We start from the raw sequence: 14,856 nt of genomic DNA on the forward strand, positions 1-14,856 counted from the left end.
GCCATTTTCATGCATGCATATAACATACTTTTAATTTGAAATGAACTATGTGATACTGTAATTTGCATGTATTATTTCCTGCACTCAGGAGAGGACAACTTTTTGAAATTTTATATATAAAACTTGATTTTGCATTCCTTTACCCTAACTTATTGAAATACCACTTACAATTGGTATGCTTGTATTATTTGATGGAGACTGTCACCTGCTCATGAACATCTTCTCACATTCGACAAGTACTTAAATCTCATCCCACGCCCTCATCTCTCACCTGCTTTATCCCCATCTCAGCCCCATTATCTCTTCTTGAATGGTTGGAAAATCCTCACTGAATCATACCCAGTGCTTAGTCTTGCATCTTTCAGTTTTTTCCTACAGTTGGCTCAGTCACCATTTGGATACATAGATAACTAATTTGCTGTCCTTTGTAAAATGCTTTTCTTCACTCTCAGTAAAGCATGTGCAGGTACTCAAAGCCCCCAAGGCCTGGCCCTCATCTATTGATTGCATATTCTTCACCAATCACTTCCTAAACTTCTGTCAAACTGAGATGATCAGCCTAGAATGATGAGGGTTTTTTTTTTTTTAATTTTTCTTTGATTACATTTATCTGCTTCTTTACCACTCATTCCTCACTATTTGCCATGGTCACTATTTTGAATGGTCCAGGGCCCATTCAGAAGTCACCTCTCTCAGAAAGTCTGTCTGCATTCTTTCAGCAGAAGGGTTGGTTACTCCTGAGCCCTTTCTAACTCTTGTATAAGACAGACAGACTGACTTGTACTGTAATTGTTCTGAATTGTGTTTTCATACAGTACATTTCTCAAGGGCATGATGAGTAAGACCTTATTCATCTTTCAATCCTCTTCAGTGTGAATCAATAAGCAGGCAGTACCTACATAGTAGATAATTGCCACAGGCAGAAGCTATTTGTTGGTTTGCTTAAGGGGAAGGTAAAAGCTGAAAACAAGTAGATTTCTGTGTACAGATTCTAGAACAACAGAGGTAGAAGACGAAGAAACTAAAATGTCTTGAATGTGCATAATCACTAAGTATTTGGATTCTGGAACCATACAGGATTTGCCGCTGGCTACCTTAATGCTTTGAAAAATACATTTTCTATGCTTGAATTTTCTCATCTATAAGATGGAAATAGCATAGGCCTTTCCACTTGGTATGCTGTCTTAAATGAGGTAGATGGAAGGGGAAGCTGGTAAAATAAAAAGCAGAGAGTAGCTGCCATTTAGTCAATACTAAAGTATTGTTACTGTTTTGATTATTCAAGTTATAATAGTATCAATGACATACTAAGTGATTTTAAACTCTTACAGAAGTATTCTGAGGCATGTATTATTATTCCCATTTTATGCATGATAGCACTGAGCCTAAAAGTAGAAGTTTTCCCAAAGTCTTGAAATTTAAAAGTAGTAAAACAAGTTTGGAACTCAGATATATGCATATATATATGTATGCATGTATATGTGCATATATATAATTTTATACATATTGAATTATATAATATATATATATACACACATATATTGTATTTTATATATTTTATAACATTTTTAGTTAACTTTATTGTTCTCCTACATGATATCATCTATTCATTATGAGCTTTTTTGGACATCTTAATTACTTTTCAATAAATTTTTCTGATTGTAAAAATAATGCCTACCACTTGTAAAATTTTTGAGAAACACAGAATGATACAAAGAACAAAATTATATAGAATCCCTCTACCAAGAAAAAGAAACTTTAAACATTTGTTCTAACATTAAGATTGGCCACTATCCATACATTTCTGCCAACAGTGATTATCTCCTTAAGGAAATTCTTGATAGAGGAATAAATGAAATGTGTATTTTTGATACTTTTAATAAATACCATTAAGTTGATTTTCAAAAATATATTAACATGCTATCTAAATTTTAGAGTTGCCTACCCCTTAGCATATAGGAAATTTCTTTATTCAACTTTGCTACTATATGATGTGAAAAAATCAGTATAGCTGAACATTTTACTATTTCTTAAAAATTTATATTTATTCCTGCTCTTCCAATTCTTTGACCATTTTCCATATCTATATCTATATAGTGTTTATTACTTTTTATTTATTTCTATGAACTTTTTTGGACTTTAGACATGTCAGTCCTCAATAGAAGCAACATGATCTTTTTTACAAAATTAAGTATCACTTCCCTGTCTCAAAACTATCAATAGTTTATTTTTTATTTTTAATCAGAGAAAAAAACAAAATCTTTACTGAGATTTCATATCTTTATTTTTTTCAACTTCGCCTGCTTCTGAACCGCATCATGAACTTGCCGCTCACCACTCATACTGACCACCTATCTATCCCTCTGTCATCTGCCCAACTCTTTGCTGCTCTGAGTTTTGTGCATGTGTTCTTGCTCCCAGATATGCTTTCCTGACTTCCTTTCATGTACTGATTCCTTCTCAACTGTAGGGCTCAATTCATACCTCTGGGGTATGCACTTTATAACCTATTTATTCATTTACTATATCGAGGACATGTTTCCAGGTTTTCGTCTTCAAAATATTTTATTCATTTCAAATAAGCATTGCTCATTTTCTCAACAGAAATTCTCATTATTTTTAATTATCTTGAAAATTCACTTAATTGCTCACTTAATGCCTATATTTCCTACCAAAAAAAAAAAAAAAACCAAAACTCTGGGGCAAGGATTTTATTTTATTTTCCATTTTAGCTCTGGTGCCTAAGAGAGTGCTTGGCACATAGTAGATACATGATAAATATTTGTTAAACATTTTAATTAAATTTTTTCAAATATTTTCCTGTTTTTAATTTGTTTATAACTTATTCATGAGTATGAGTCATATTTTATTTTTGGAAATTGAAGGCAACTCAGAATTTAATAGAAATATTAGATAAAATTAAAAAGCAGATGAAATTAAATGAAAATAATTCCTTATTCTGCTATCACCTACTAATAGCCATTTCTGCTTTCATTTGGGGATATGTGTGCATGCTTTCTTTAATAAGATTATGATTCTGGGATATGTACTTTATAACCTATTTATTCATTTACTATATCAAGAACATGTTTCCATGTTTTTTGTCTTCAAAATATTTTATTCATTTCAATTCTATTATTACATCATTACACTTCTCTGTAGCTAGAAATGTAAGTTATAATACATATTATAAAAGAATGTAAATATTATACCTTGCATAATCAGAGGTCTATTTATATTTATCTTGGAATAGACTTCCAAGAAATGTACATTTCATAATGTTTTAACATATGTTGTCAAATATCTCTTAAATTTTTTGAATCATTTTATACCTCTGTTAGTGGTACAAGAGGGTTTGTTCACATACACTCAAATACTGAACATTCTATAAAGCAAGGTTTTCTTGCCAGTTGGATAAGTGAAAACTTATAATCCCATCCTTGTTGTACAGCTTAACATTAAAAATAATCTTTATTGAATGTGATCCATTTGCATTCTTCTTTATTTGTATTCACTTGCATTGTGTCTTTACTTAATTTCCTGTTAATTTCCTCTGCCTGCATTTCCATTAGATCATTTGATTTATTTTTCCCTCTGTGATTGGCAAAAACACTTCCTTATTCAGAATACTAATTTGTGAGTGTCAGATAGATTTCAGTACCTTCAATGTGTTACCTCTGTGTGCATGCACATATATAAACATAGGGTAGAAGGATGAGCTACTATGACAGTTCAAAATGACAGTGGTTTGAAGAAAATAGATGTCTGGTATTTCTCAAAAATTTTTCCTGATGTCAGTTGTTCAGATGAGTGGCAACTTTATGTCAGTGCTTAAGTTGCTTCTTTCTGATGACTCCTCTGTCCCCTAGAGCAGTGATCAGCAAACCACCATCTACTTCAGCCTACCACCTGTCTTGGTAAATAATATTACACTGGAACACAGCTCTGCCGCCCCCACTTTATTTTACATATTAAGTGGTTGAGATGGGGACCACAGAGTTCACAAAACCTAAAAGTACTATCTGAACAATTCTGGGAACATTTGCTAACCCTTGCCAAAGAGCACTGTCCTTGTCTCTGTGGTCAACTGACCAATGAGCACATCCCCATATAATATGAGAAGGGGAAATGAAAAGCTTCAGGAAAGGCAGCTTGTCATCAAATTAGGGATAACCTCAAAGTGCACACATAGCCACAACAAGCTTCATTGGGAACTGGGAAAAATAGTCTTTAGTAGAGTGCATAGGTTTCCAAACTAAATTCTACAATCAGACAAAGATCAGACTTGAGAGTACTTTCAAGTCTTTGCACAAGATATTTCCCTCAGTATTAATTAGAAAAATAGGCTTCTTCCCCAGTGATATCTGTGTCTCAGTCCCTGCAAAACATGTGAATTTCACTGTACTTGCCAAAAGGGGCTTTGAAGCTGTTATTAAGCTAAGGATATAGACCTGAGCGATCACCCTGAGTCATCTAGGACCAAGCATAATCCCAAGGGTACTTACAGCAGAAGAGATGGAGAAGGGAGAGGCAGAGGCAGAACTGACACATCACCTTAGAGCACATGTGCATGTCATAAAAAGACTGTGGGTGGGCATAGGATTGCAAGAGGTACTGTTTGTAAAGACTCGGAAGGACATGAGGAACACATTATGGTAAATTGGCAAGAAAGAGATCCTTGTTATATAGTGAAAACAATTTAGCAGGACTGAATCCCACAGTTGTGTGGAAAGTAGAACTTACAAACAATGAACGTGGATATTTGGCCGAGGATTTCTTTTTTCCTTTTTTTGCAGTGTGGGAGATCAAAGTAAGGTCCTCACAAATACTAGTCAAGCTGCAGACCATTCTTGAGCAAAATGATGTATGCATGACTTATTGCCTTTTTTTTGTTTGTTTGTTTATTGTAACATTCAAGAGGAAAGGTCAATTAAAACAATTGTTAAAAAAAAAAAAAAGCAAAAAGGCTGGGAGGGGGAACCGTGTCTTGATGCTGTGTGATATTCTAAATATATCAAAATTGCAAAAGATGATGAAATTAAGATTCATTGCCAGGAACTCATGCTTTACAAAAAGAGGCCAGGGTATGGCTAAACAATATTTTGCTAAACAAACCAAAATATCAGTGTATTCAGAGAGTAAGCATGTGACTCAGATGCTTCCACTATCTTAGCAGAAGCCAAAATGGGGATGGGCTTATCTTTGAAGGAGCTGATGAGGCTCTTCTTATCTGATAAAGTATATCCCATGGCATAGATGGGAGACCTTTAAAGTTGTTGAGAATGTTATGCAACAGGAAAATAGACAAAACAAAACTGTGAGATTAGACTAAAGAGGACTAGAAGGAATTAAAAAGTCTGCCAGACCCTAAAACTCCACAAGCAAGAAACAGGCTGACAGGTGATATCTTTAGTAAACAAGGAAGGATGACAGAGAACCCATAGGGCAGAGCCACAGGTCATGAAGAATTGTTCCCAGGCTTTGTTTACCTGATCTTATTTGCCTGACCTGATTCTAAAACTGCTTGAGATTTGGTGACTGATCCTTTTCCCTTCATTTTTCTCCCTTTGGGGCAGGAGTGTCTATAACATTACCCTATGCCTGTCCTATCGCTGTATTTGGGAATTAGCTAACCTGCTTTTTCAGTTTCATGGTGCACATAGGCAGAAGAATTGTGTCACACAGTGCCGCTGTTTGTGATAATTTTTTATTGGCAACAACATATAGCCACAACAAGTGTCATTGGGAATATTTCATTTTCTTTTCTATAATTAATCCATCTGTTTGCAGTGCATGTAAGAGAGGCATTTTGCTGAGGCATCCATCGACACATGCCTCACCTGTTGGTTTTTTGTACCGCCACCCCATTAAGGGATTGTGTTGGGCTGTGTTTCTTTCCCCTGAATAGTGAGAGTCAGTGGTAGTGGCTTGTGTGGGTTAGGCCATGCAAAGACTACACATATTCAGTTCTTCAAGACAGACATCAAATAAATACATACATAAATAAGAAGTCAGCTCCAATGAACCCATGAAGAAAGTTGCAATAGGAAGAATATAAGAGCCTATGTGAATTTCAGAATAGATGGAAGTTTTGTGTTGTACACTTTTTAATTATAGTACGGAAAGAGGATCACTGTGGTCCTTTTCAGTGGCTAATACCTGGCATGGCATAGAGGCAGGGTAGTTCGGTAGTTTGGACCACAGATACTGGAGCAGGACATGCAGGTTCAAATTAGGGATTCACTGCTTGTTAACAGCTGCATGGTTGTGTATAAGATACTTCATCTGTCTCTGCATCAGTCCTCATATGTAATAATAATAATAATAATAATAATAATAATAATAATAATAATACATATTCCCAAATAAGCTGCATTGCACAAAGCACTTGGAACAATGCTTAGTCTTCATATAGTCATGTGTGTAGTCTGTCATACATACCACATATTCAGTTGGGACCAGTCAAATTTTAAAATATGAGATAAGAGAATAAAAGTAAAGTGTGTTTCTCTATCTGATGTATTAGCCCTGAGTGGTGACTTTCTACAAGCGTTCACATATGTAATCATGATGCGTCACAGATGGCAACTTATAGGTGGCATAAAAATACTAATTAAAAACAGATGAAACAAATAAATAAAATGAAAGTCAAAACTTCAATCCCGAGGGAATGACATTGGGCTAAAAATGGATAAGAACTTTACCACTGTTTTATGTGTACGTGTGTGTCTCATTTATTGTTTTCCTTTTTATACCATGGGCTTTTGAAAGCAAAGAATCTGTTTACTTTTAATCTTTGTATCTTCAGTGTTTAGTATGTTACCCTGAACATGTAGGTAAAATTATAAGTAAATTGAATGTCAGAATAAGTGTTTTTACTTATGAATTTGTTACTCTAATATCTTCATTGCTTCTCTGATAAAACAATATGATTTGTGTTTGTGAATTAGAATGAAACGAATAAAATGTTTTTCCAATAAAAATTATTGGTTTTCTATTAAATATCTCTTATATACAGATATATTTGTATTACTGAAGAACTCAAAATGGTGGTTCTGTTTTTACTATAAAATCCAAAGTATAGTGATAATGAATAAAATTTTAGATAAAGAACTTTACCAAGAATTATATTACTACCATTTTTGATTAATTAGTTGATATAAATTTGCATTTACTGCAAATATATTTCTAAAAATTTAGAATTTCCATTTGGAAAACTTATTTTTTTAAGTAACACAACAAAGTAGTTGCTTATTTTAAAATCACAGTCATCTGATACTATCTATTCCATAGAATATAGAGAAATAATTAGAATCATTTTTTTTTGTCTTTTTTGCATCTTGGCCCTGTAATATAGGTATCAGTTGCTAAAACTCAATGTCATGCAGTTTTCTCATATAAAAATGAATATAGGGGCTGAGGATGTGGCTCAAGCGGTAGCGCACTCACCTGGCACGCGTGCGGCCGGGGTTCCATCCTCAGCACCACATACAAAGATGTTGTGTTTGCCGAAAACTAAAAAATTAATATTAAAAAAAATTCTCTCTCTCTCTCTCTCAAAAATAAAAAAAAATGAATATAATAATAGGATCACTTAAAAAAGTTAATGTAATGCCATATATAATACCTTAGAACTATACTGAGTACTCTCATTCAACAAGGAAACACATTTCATCCCTGTCTAGTGTCTATTATCTATCATGAAGAGGTTCAGTACAATTTGGATGAAACTCAGAGGTTAAATATAATTGTTCTAACTTGGCCTCTTGGACAATAATTATAACAAATAGACAACAGAAAAAAAACTAAGAAAGAAAAGAAAACCTCAATGTATTATTAAGACTTATATGCTCAAAGCTTATATAGTATTGCCTGTCCCATTTTATAGGTGCTAAATTATAATTCGGAGACATCAGATAACTTACATAAAATTGTAAAACTCTGAGGAAGTTTTGAGTTGTACACAGATCCATGCAGTTAGTTCTAAAGCCCAAGATCTCTCATCGGATCCTATTTCTAAGTGGAGCTTCCTTCAATGTTCCCAACTTCAAACATATTTCAAAACTCTCAATTTCTCTTACAAACATCAACTAGCAGAATAGTTATCAGGAAATCAGGTTAAATGTTTTCTCATCAAAATTGCAGAGGAGAGAATACAAAGAACAATGCATAAATCATCTCAGACTATTTTGGCATTTCATTTTAAAGCCCATTCTTTAGAAAATAATTTACATATTTTCCTTCTGACAAAGACCACCAAGAGAGTGAAGAAATAAAAGAAAATAAAAAAGAAAAGTTGTTAACTGGCCACAAGATGCTTTCAGGCAGGTGGTGATCCTTTTATTCTTGTCTTCTCCAAAGAAATATTTCAGTGGAAAGACTCAGACTGAACATGAGAAGTTTAAGCAGTACTGGTTTGTGATTTATTAGCAAAGCAAGAGCACACAGTAAACCTCACAAAAAGCAGAGCAGGCTGTACCAAAAGATGGAGAGCACCACTACCTAGGTTTATGACTGTTTTTACGTCAGTGAGGAGTAAATATTTTTTACATTTATGTAAATTAAAGATGTAAATTTTTCTTCTAGTGCATTTGATTAACATCTACAAGTTAATATAATTTTATATTCAATGGACAGGCACTTAACCCATAACTACCTAAGTGGAGCTCAAAAGGGGGTTTCAAAACTGCAATGCAAATGATATTATAAAGAACTCCACATCATTTAGGGACACAATTTTTCAGTTACTGCAGTCTGTCTCACATTTAGTAAGTAAGAGGAAGAAGGGTTGTTCCTATTTTCCTCTTAGTGTGGAAACCAAACTCACCAGTTAAGACCGAAAGGGAATAAGAGACATCTCTAAAACAAGTGATGAATGGGCACCCCCTTGCGCCCTCCCATTGATATCTAATTGCCTCTAACAAACTGTAGAGATTTTGATGCATTTGAACTTTAAGTATGGACATTTTCAATTTAATTGATTAGGGATAACTAATCAGTTAATTGATTAGGGATAATGGAGAATTGATATCTGTTTACAAAGAAAATTTGACTCCAATATGATGAGACATGATCTTTAAAGGACTGCACCTGACCCCATAGACCTTGCAGGAAAATTTATTTTATGGCTTTATAATGATATAAGATACTGTTTCTTCTCCACTGGAATACATACTGAAAAATTTGGGCTTCTTTAGCTGTATTATGTTGAATGACAAATAATAAGTTTTTGCTTCTTTATACCTTGAATCCACCAGTGGAATATTCTGGATATCACCTTTGTAAAAGCAAAACCTTTTACATAACCAGGGAATTTTCTATGTATATGTTTTGCTGGCTTCAATATTATATCCCTCATCTTTCCCTATACTAAAACACTCCTAAATCACCTGCTTTATTCCAAAAACATCTAAATACTTATTAGAATCTGTTAGTGCAGTATTCTTAGGAGATCTTAGTTTTTAAATGTCTTTGTTATACCCCAAGATATATTTTATGTTTATTTATAAAATTGACATAAATACGTAATAGTTTTATCAATTATTATACTCTTCATATTCCCAAATTCTAAGTCCCAATTTTTTCTCAGCAAATGTCAGTGTCATCTACAATATAAATATGTACAATGGCAAGATAATCCACCTTAAAGAAAACAAAATAAAAATGTTCTGAGGCAATGTTATATGGGGAAAATATGTTTAATGTTTTCAAACAAAAATATTAGTGTGAAAAGTAGAAAAGATTAGGCTTCCTTCTTACAATGAACACATTTCCATCAAGACATTCCACCAACCCTCCATGCATTAGCTGCACAATCCTGTGCTGTTCTGCCCCTGAGACTTCTGCATTTCGCATAACTCCCCAGATTATCATTTGCAAACTAAACTGTTCTCTTTGGTCACACTGCATAATCCTTACTACTCTTCTCACCATGAATCAAGTTGTTGAAGCCATCACTGATGTTTTTACAAGAGATAAGGAGCAGAGATTAGTCCATTTATGTTCCTGTCCTTCTTCACTATACAGCAGTTAGAAAGTACCTGCTAAGGGGGGTAGGGTGAAGATTAAACATCAAATATGGTTATTTAAAAGAGGTATTACTTACCTTAATAAGCTATTTTCTTATTTGCATTTCTGTTAATTATACTTATTTTAATAGATTTATTGAGGTTTAACTACTAAACAAAGAACTTCACTTAGCTAATGTGTACAATGTGATAAATTTGGACACATGCAAATGCCTGTGATCCTATGCCACAATCAAGATCATGGGCACATCCAAGACTTCCACAAGTTCCCTCATATTCCTTTGTGTTTGTGTTTGTTTACTTGTGATGAGAAAATGTAACATGAAATCTATCCTCTTAACAATTTTTAATGTGTACAATACCATATTGTCAATTCTAAGAACACAGAAGATCTCTAGAACTTATTCATCTAGATAGTTACTTTGTAGATCCAAGTGATATAGTTAAACATCTGTAGCTGACATATTTAGTGCCTTATGTCAGGTCTCTATAGTAAAGCTTTGAATTCAACTCAGCTGTAGCAAACAGTTTTCTGAGTGCAGTACTCAGCTAGCTCTTATTTTGTTCAACCTGTAAGAATTTGCAGCTCTCTGTAGGCCAGTGTCATAATCCTGCAGTGAAAATGGTGTTATTCAAAACAATACAGCTTTGTGGTAGCTCTTAATCACCAGAGGTAAGGTAAATGTAATGGAAATCAATTGCAAAGAGGAAACAAAATTCCATTATCCATAGAAATATGTAGTAATGGCTTATAAAACATGGAGTTGCTAAGCCCCAAAGTTAGATGGACAGACAGCAAAAGTATTGCCTGAATGTTAGAATCAGGGAAAAAAAAATTCAAGTTGTGAATTTTGAATTTTTACTTTTGAACAAAAGTATATGGTGACTACTACAAAAGAAACATTTATTTTTCCAGATTCTAGTCATAAGCCCATTCTCAGAAGCAACACTCATGAATTTAAGACTGGATCTTCTTGAGGAAGTATGCTTAACACTACTGAAAATATGTAAGGAAAATTTTACCCAACTCCTTTCCAAAACAGACTTGTAGCCATTTACCAAAGTAAAGTTATACTAGGGAAAGAGTTTATCTAGATCTCATTGCACAGGGTAGACTTTGAGCTGACATAGCTCCTGAGGGATGAGAATGCCATAATGACTTCTAGTCCACACTGAAGTAAATAGAGGCCAGGTAATTAATAGAGTCCTGGACCAAGTTCATATTACAGTGATTATAATGTGTCTGAAGAAATACTCTGCAGTCATTTATTTTTAATCCCTCAGTGCATACTTAGGATTGAAATATTTAGCAGCTGTCAGAACCCTCCTATTGGTTTTTAGATTTATGGAGTAAAAGCCATTTTGGTAGGAAAGTCAATTTTTTTTTTTTTAACTTTGAAGCCATTGTCCCTTTGACTTCCACAGTCCAATAGTTACTGTTAAGTTTAACATTCATCTTTCTTAGAATAAATTTTTCCTCTGGGAAATTTTAGGACATTATGTTTTATTTTCTTAGATGTGGTCAACACACTTTAAGATATCTTCCTTACATCTCATCCACTGGTGTTTATGCTTTTCTATGATTTCATCTTTTTGAGAATGAATGAGAACTTATTTCCAACCTAAAGAAACAGCAAAGGCAACTGGAAATCACTCCTGTGTTTTACATTTACAGAAGACTCTGTCTTCCTGGTAGATTTGCTTTTCCTTTTCTTGCTGGTTTTGAAGCAACGACCAACCTCAAGTCGTACAGTCTGAGGAATTGAGTCTTGTAGAATGAATTTAGTCACATAAGTAAAATATAATGTTCAATATAATTTCATGTGTAACAAGGTGCTTGTGCTTAAACTTTGTTAAGGATCTTTCTATCTTTCATGAGTCTGAATTCTTCAGATTTTGTTTTCTTTTCATTCAGGCTCTTCATAGCAGCAAGAGGGCTACCAAGAGCCCCAAACTCACCTCTTCACAGATGAAATTGGTAGAAATCCAACAGAGCTCCAGAGCTGAGTCATATGCCTATTACAGAAGGTAAGGCTTAAGGTAATGGTCTATTTACTTCCGTGTTGACTAGGAGCCATGATGGCATTCTCCTCCCTCTGAAAAAGAAGAGGAAGTTGTATCCTACAGATACCATGTGAGTCAAATAAGTGATTCTTCAAAAGAAAACTAAGCACCAAAGGATTCTTATCCAAAGGAGAGAAATAGATACTGGGTAGGCAAAATTCAATAAAATTCAGATTATATTTTGGCTCTGCAACATTCAATGTCAGCCTCCTTTCCAAACACTTGATTATGAACATTCTTCCACCTAGTAAAACACAACCTAACACATACAACTAAAGACACCCTTAAACCATTTCCAAGTTGAACAACACAGATTCACACTAAGCTGTTCTATTTAGCTCCAGGTCCTTATCTCCTACTGATTATCTTTTGATCATGGATCTTCATAACATGCAACCAATAGCAGGTGATAAGTTGAACTGCCCAAACAGAGAGTATATAATGATTAGAGGAAAAGTTCAAAATCATGATAAAATAACTATATGAGTAAGATTTAAAGAAAAAAAAAACATTGATTTCTGGGCAAACCAAGAGAATTCTCATTATTGAGAGGATGTGTGATGAAAACAGCCCAATTCTTGTTGACACGGTTTGGAGAGAATGCTCTGGGCATTATGTCAGTGGGTTAGCAATCTCCGGCCCTTATTTATTTGACACACACTTTTTATCTGCTTACATTCTTGGAACCTCATGGGTTAGTAACCAAAGTGTGGGTCTTCTCAAATTGAGGCTCTTGGCTTTGTTCCTTCACATCAGGTGTTTTTCCATTCTCCTCACCCTTACCTCAATAAGCCATTTGCATCACCATACTTTCACAAATATATTTCATATTAGTTGGGTCTCTTTGGGTTACAAATTATACAAACTGAACTTAAACTTACTTTTAAAAGGATGAAAAATTGTTAACTCAAGTAATCTAAATATTCTCTGGTGGGCAGCTCTCCTGTGACTTGATCTAGGTGCTCAAAGGTAAGATCTGTCTTCCTCTATCTCTTGGCTCTGGTTTTCTCTGCGTTGAATGAATTCCAGGCATGTTCTGTTGCAGTACCTGAGGTAGGCACATATCTTAAAATATCTTGACAAGTTTAATGGAATGAGAGTTTTGCATCTTCCTCTAATCCTTTTGATAAAAATCTAAGGATTAGATCTTATTAGACTGGATCCACATGAGAACAGGAGCTAGATAGGCAGACAGGGTAGGACCTGGAATGCAACAATTCCATGGACAAAGTATCTGATTGGACAGACAGCAGGTAGGTGATCAAGCAAATGAACAGGCAGGTGAACAGCATGATCAACATCTTGATTGGACAAGGAGGAGGTATGAACATGTCTCACTCTGATTGGTTGAAGAAACCCTCCTCCCCGAAAATCATCAGCCAATAGCTTTCAAAGTCACCTTAAGCAACACCATGTAAACCCCTAGAAAGTAGCTACTCAGCGGCTACCCATTAGGGACTTCTCCCTTGTGGGAGCTGCACTTCCTCTCTGTTCAAAGAAAGAAAGAAAATCTGTCACTTTACCCTCCACTGTTCCTGGATCAAATTCTTTGGATCTTTCTCTCCCAGTCACCAAACCAATAAGCATAAACTGAAAAGTTGGATGATTTTTAATGGAAATGAGACAGAAAGATAAACCACCCAAAAACAGCTTGAAAAAATTGTCTTTGAGAAGAAAATGAGGAAAAGAGAATCGGGAAGCTTCTGGCCCCAGCTAGTCCTAGCCACAAGGACAGTTCCTTAACTAAAGCCCTTAAACATGGCCAACCCCCTAAGTTACTTTCTCTTGCACCAACAGACTCTTACCCTTGCCTCTGAGGTTAATTAAGGCTTAGAAATCACTTTACTTCAGATTTGCTGAAGAAGGAAAAATAGAGTTCCCTTTCTAAATCCTATACTCAACAATCACTTGTCAACATAGATGGAACCCATAAAAACCCCTAGACTGCCAGGTGTGTTGGCTCAGGTGTGTAATCCCAGTGTCTCTGGAGGTTGAGGCAGGAGGATCACAAATTCAAAGGTCTCAGCAACTTAGTGAGATCTGTCTCAAAATAAAAAAAAAAAAAATGGGCTGTGAATGTGGCTCAGTGGTTAAGTGTGCCTGAGTTTAATCCCTGTACAAAAAAAAAATCAAAATCAAAAAACTCACAACTGTAGAAAACAGATACCCATAAGCATCCCTCTCTCTTGGCACCCCTCCCTCATTAGGAGCTCTGCCTTCTTTCTTTCTTTCTCTCTCTCTCTCTCTCTCTCTCTCTCTCTCTCTCTCTCTCTCTCTCTCTCTTTCTTTCTTTCTTCTTTTAATAGATCCTGTTAACTTTGCTCTTTATCTTGTGTCCTTGGGTTTCTTTTTTTGGAATTCACAAGACAAAGAACTCACCCATTCACTCCATGCTCCAGAAATATGAAATCTGTCTGATTTTTCGCATTTCCAGCAGTAGTGATTTTGATGTATCTAGTGCCATTCTGTAATACCAGTAGATTAATGTAATGGTCTTACCTCACTCTTCCCAAAAGGTACATTTGAAGGTGAAGAAATGTGGGAAAATTTTGAATTTTACTGACTATAATGAGAGTAGTAAAATCCAAGATAACAGCCAAGGCCCTGTGCAAAGTTGCTCAGACTGAGTTGCTTTGACTCCCTAGAAAGAAGAATCCTTAAGCAAAACATGCTGGCTCTTATTGTCAGGTTCATGATTCTTGCTCAGTCAATTTAGATGGTCAGAATTTTTCTAGGTAGTATATCCTAAGTAACTAATAAACTA

The sequence above is a fragment of the Ictidomys tridecemlineatus genome, chromosome 9, assembly GCF_052094955.1.
Source record: "Ictidomys tridecemlineatus isolate mIctTri1 chromosome 9, mIctTri1.hap1, whole genome shotgun sequence".
Classification (NCBI taxonomy): domain Eukaryota; kingdom Metazoa; phylum Chordata; class Mammalia; order Rodentia; family Sciuridae; genus Ictidomys; species Ictidomys tridecemlineatus.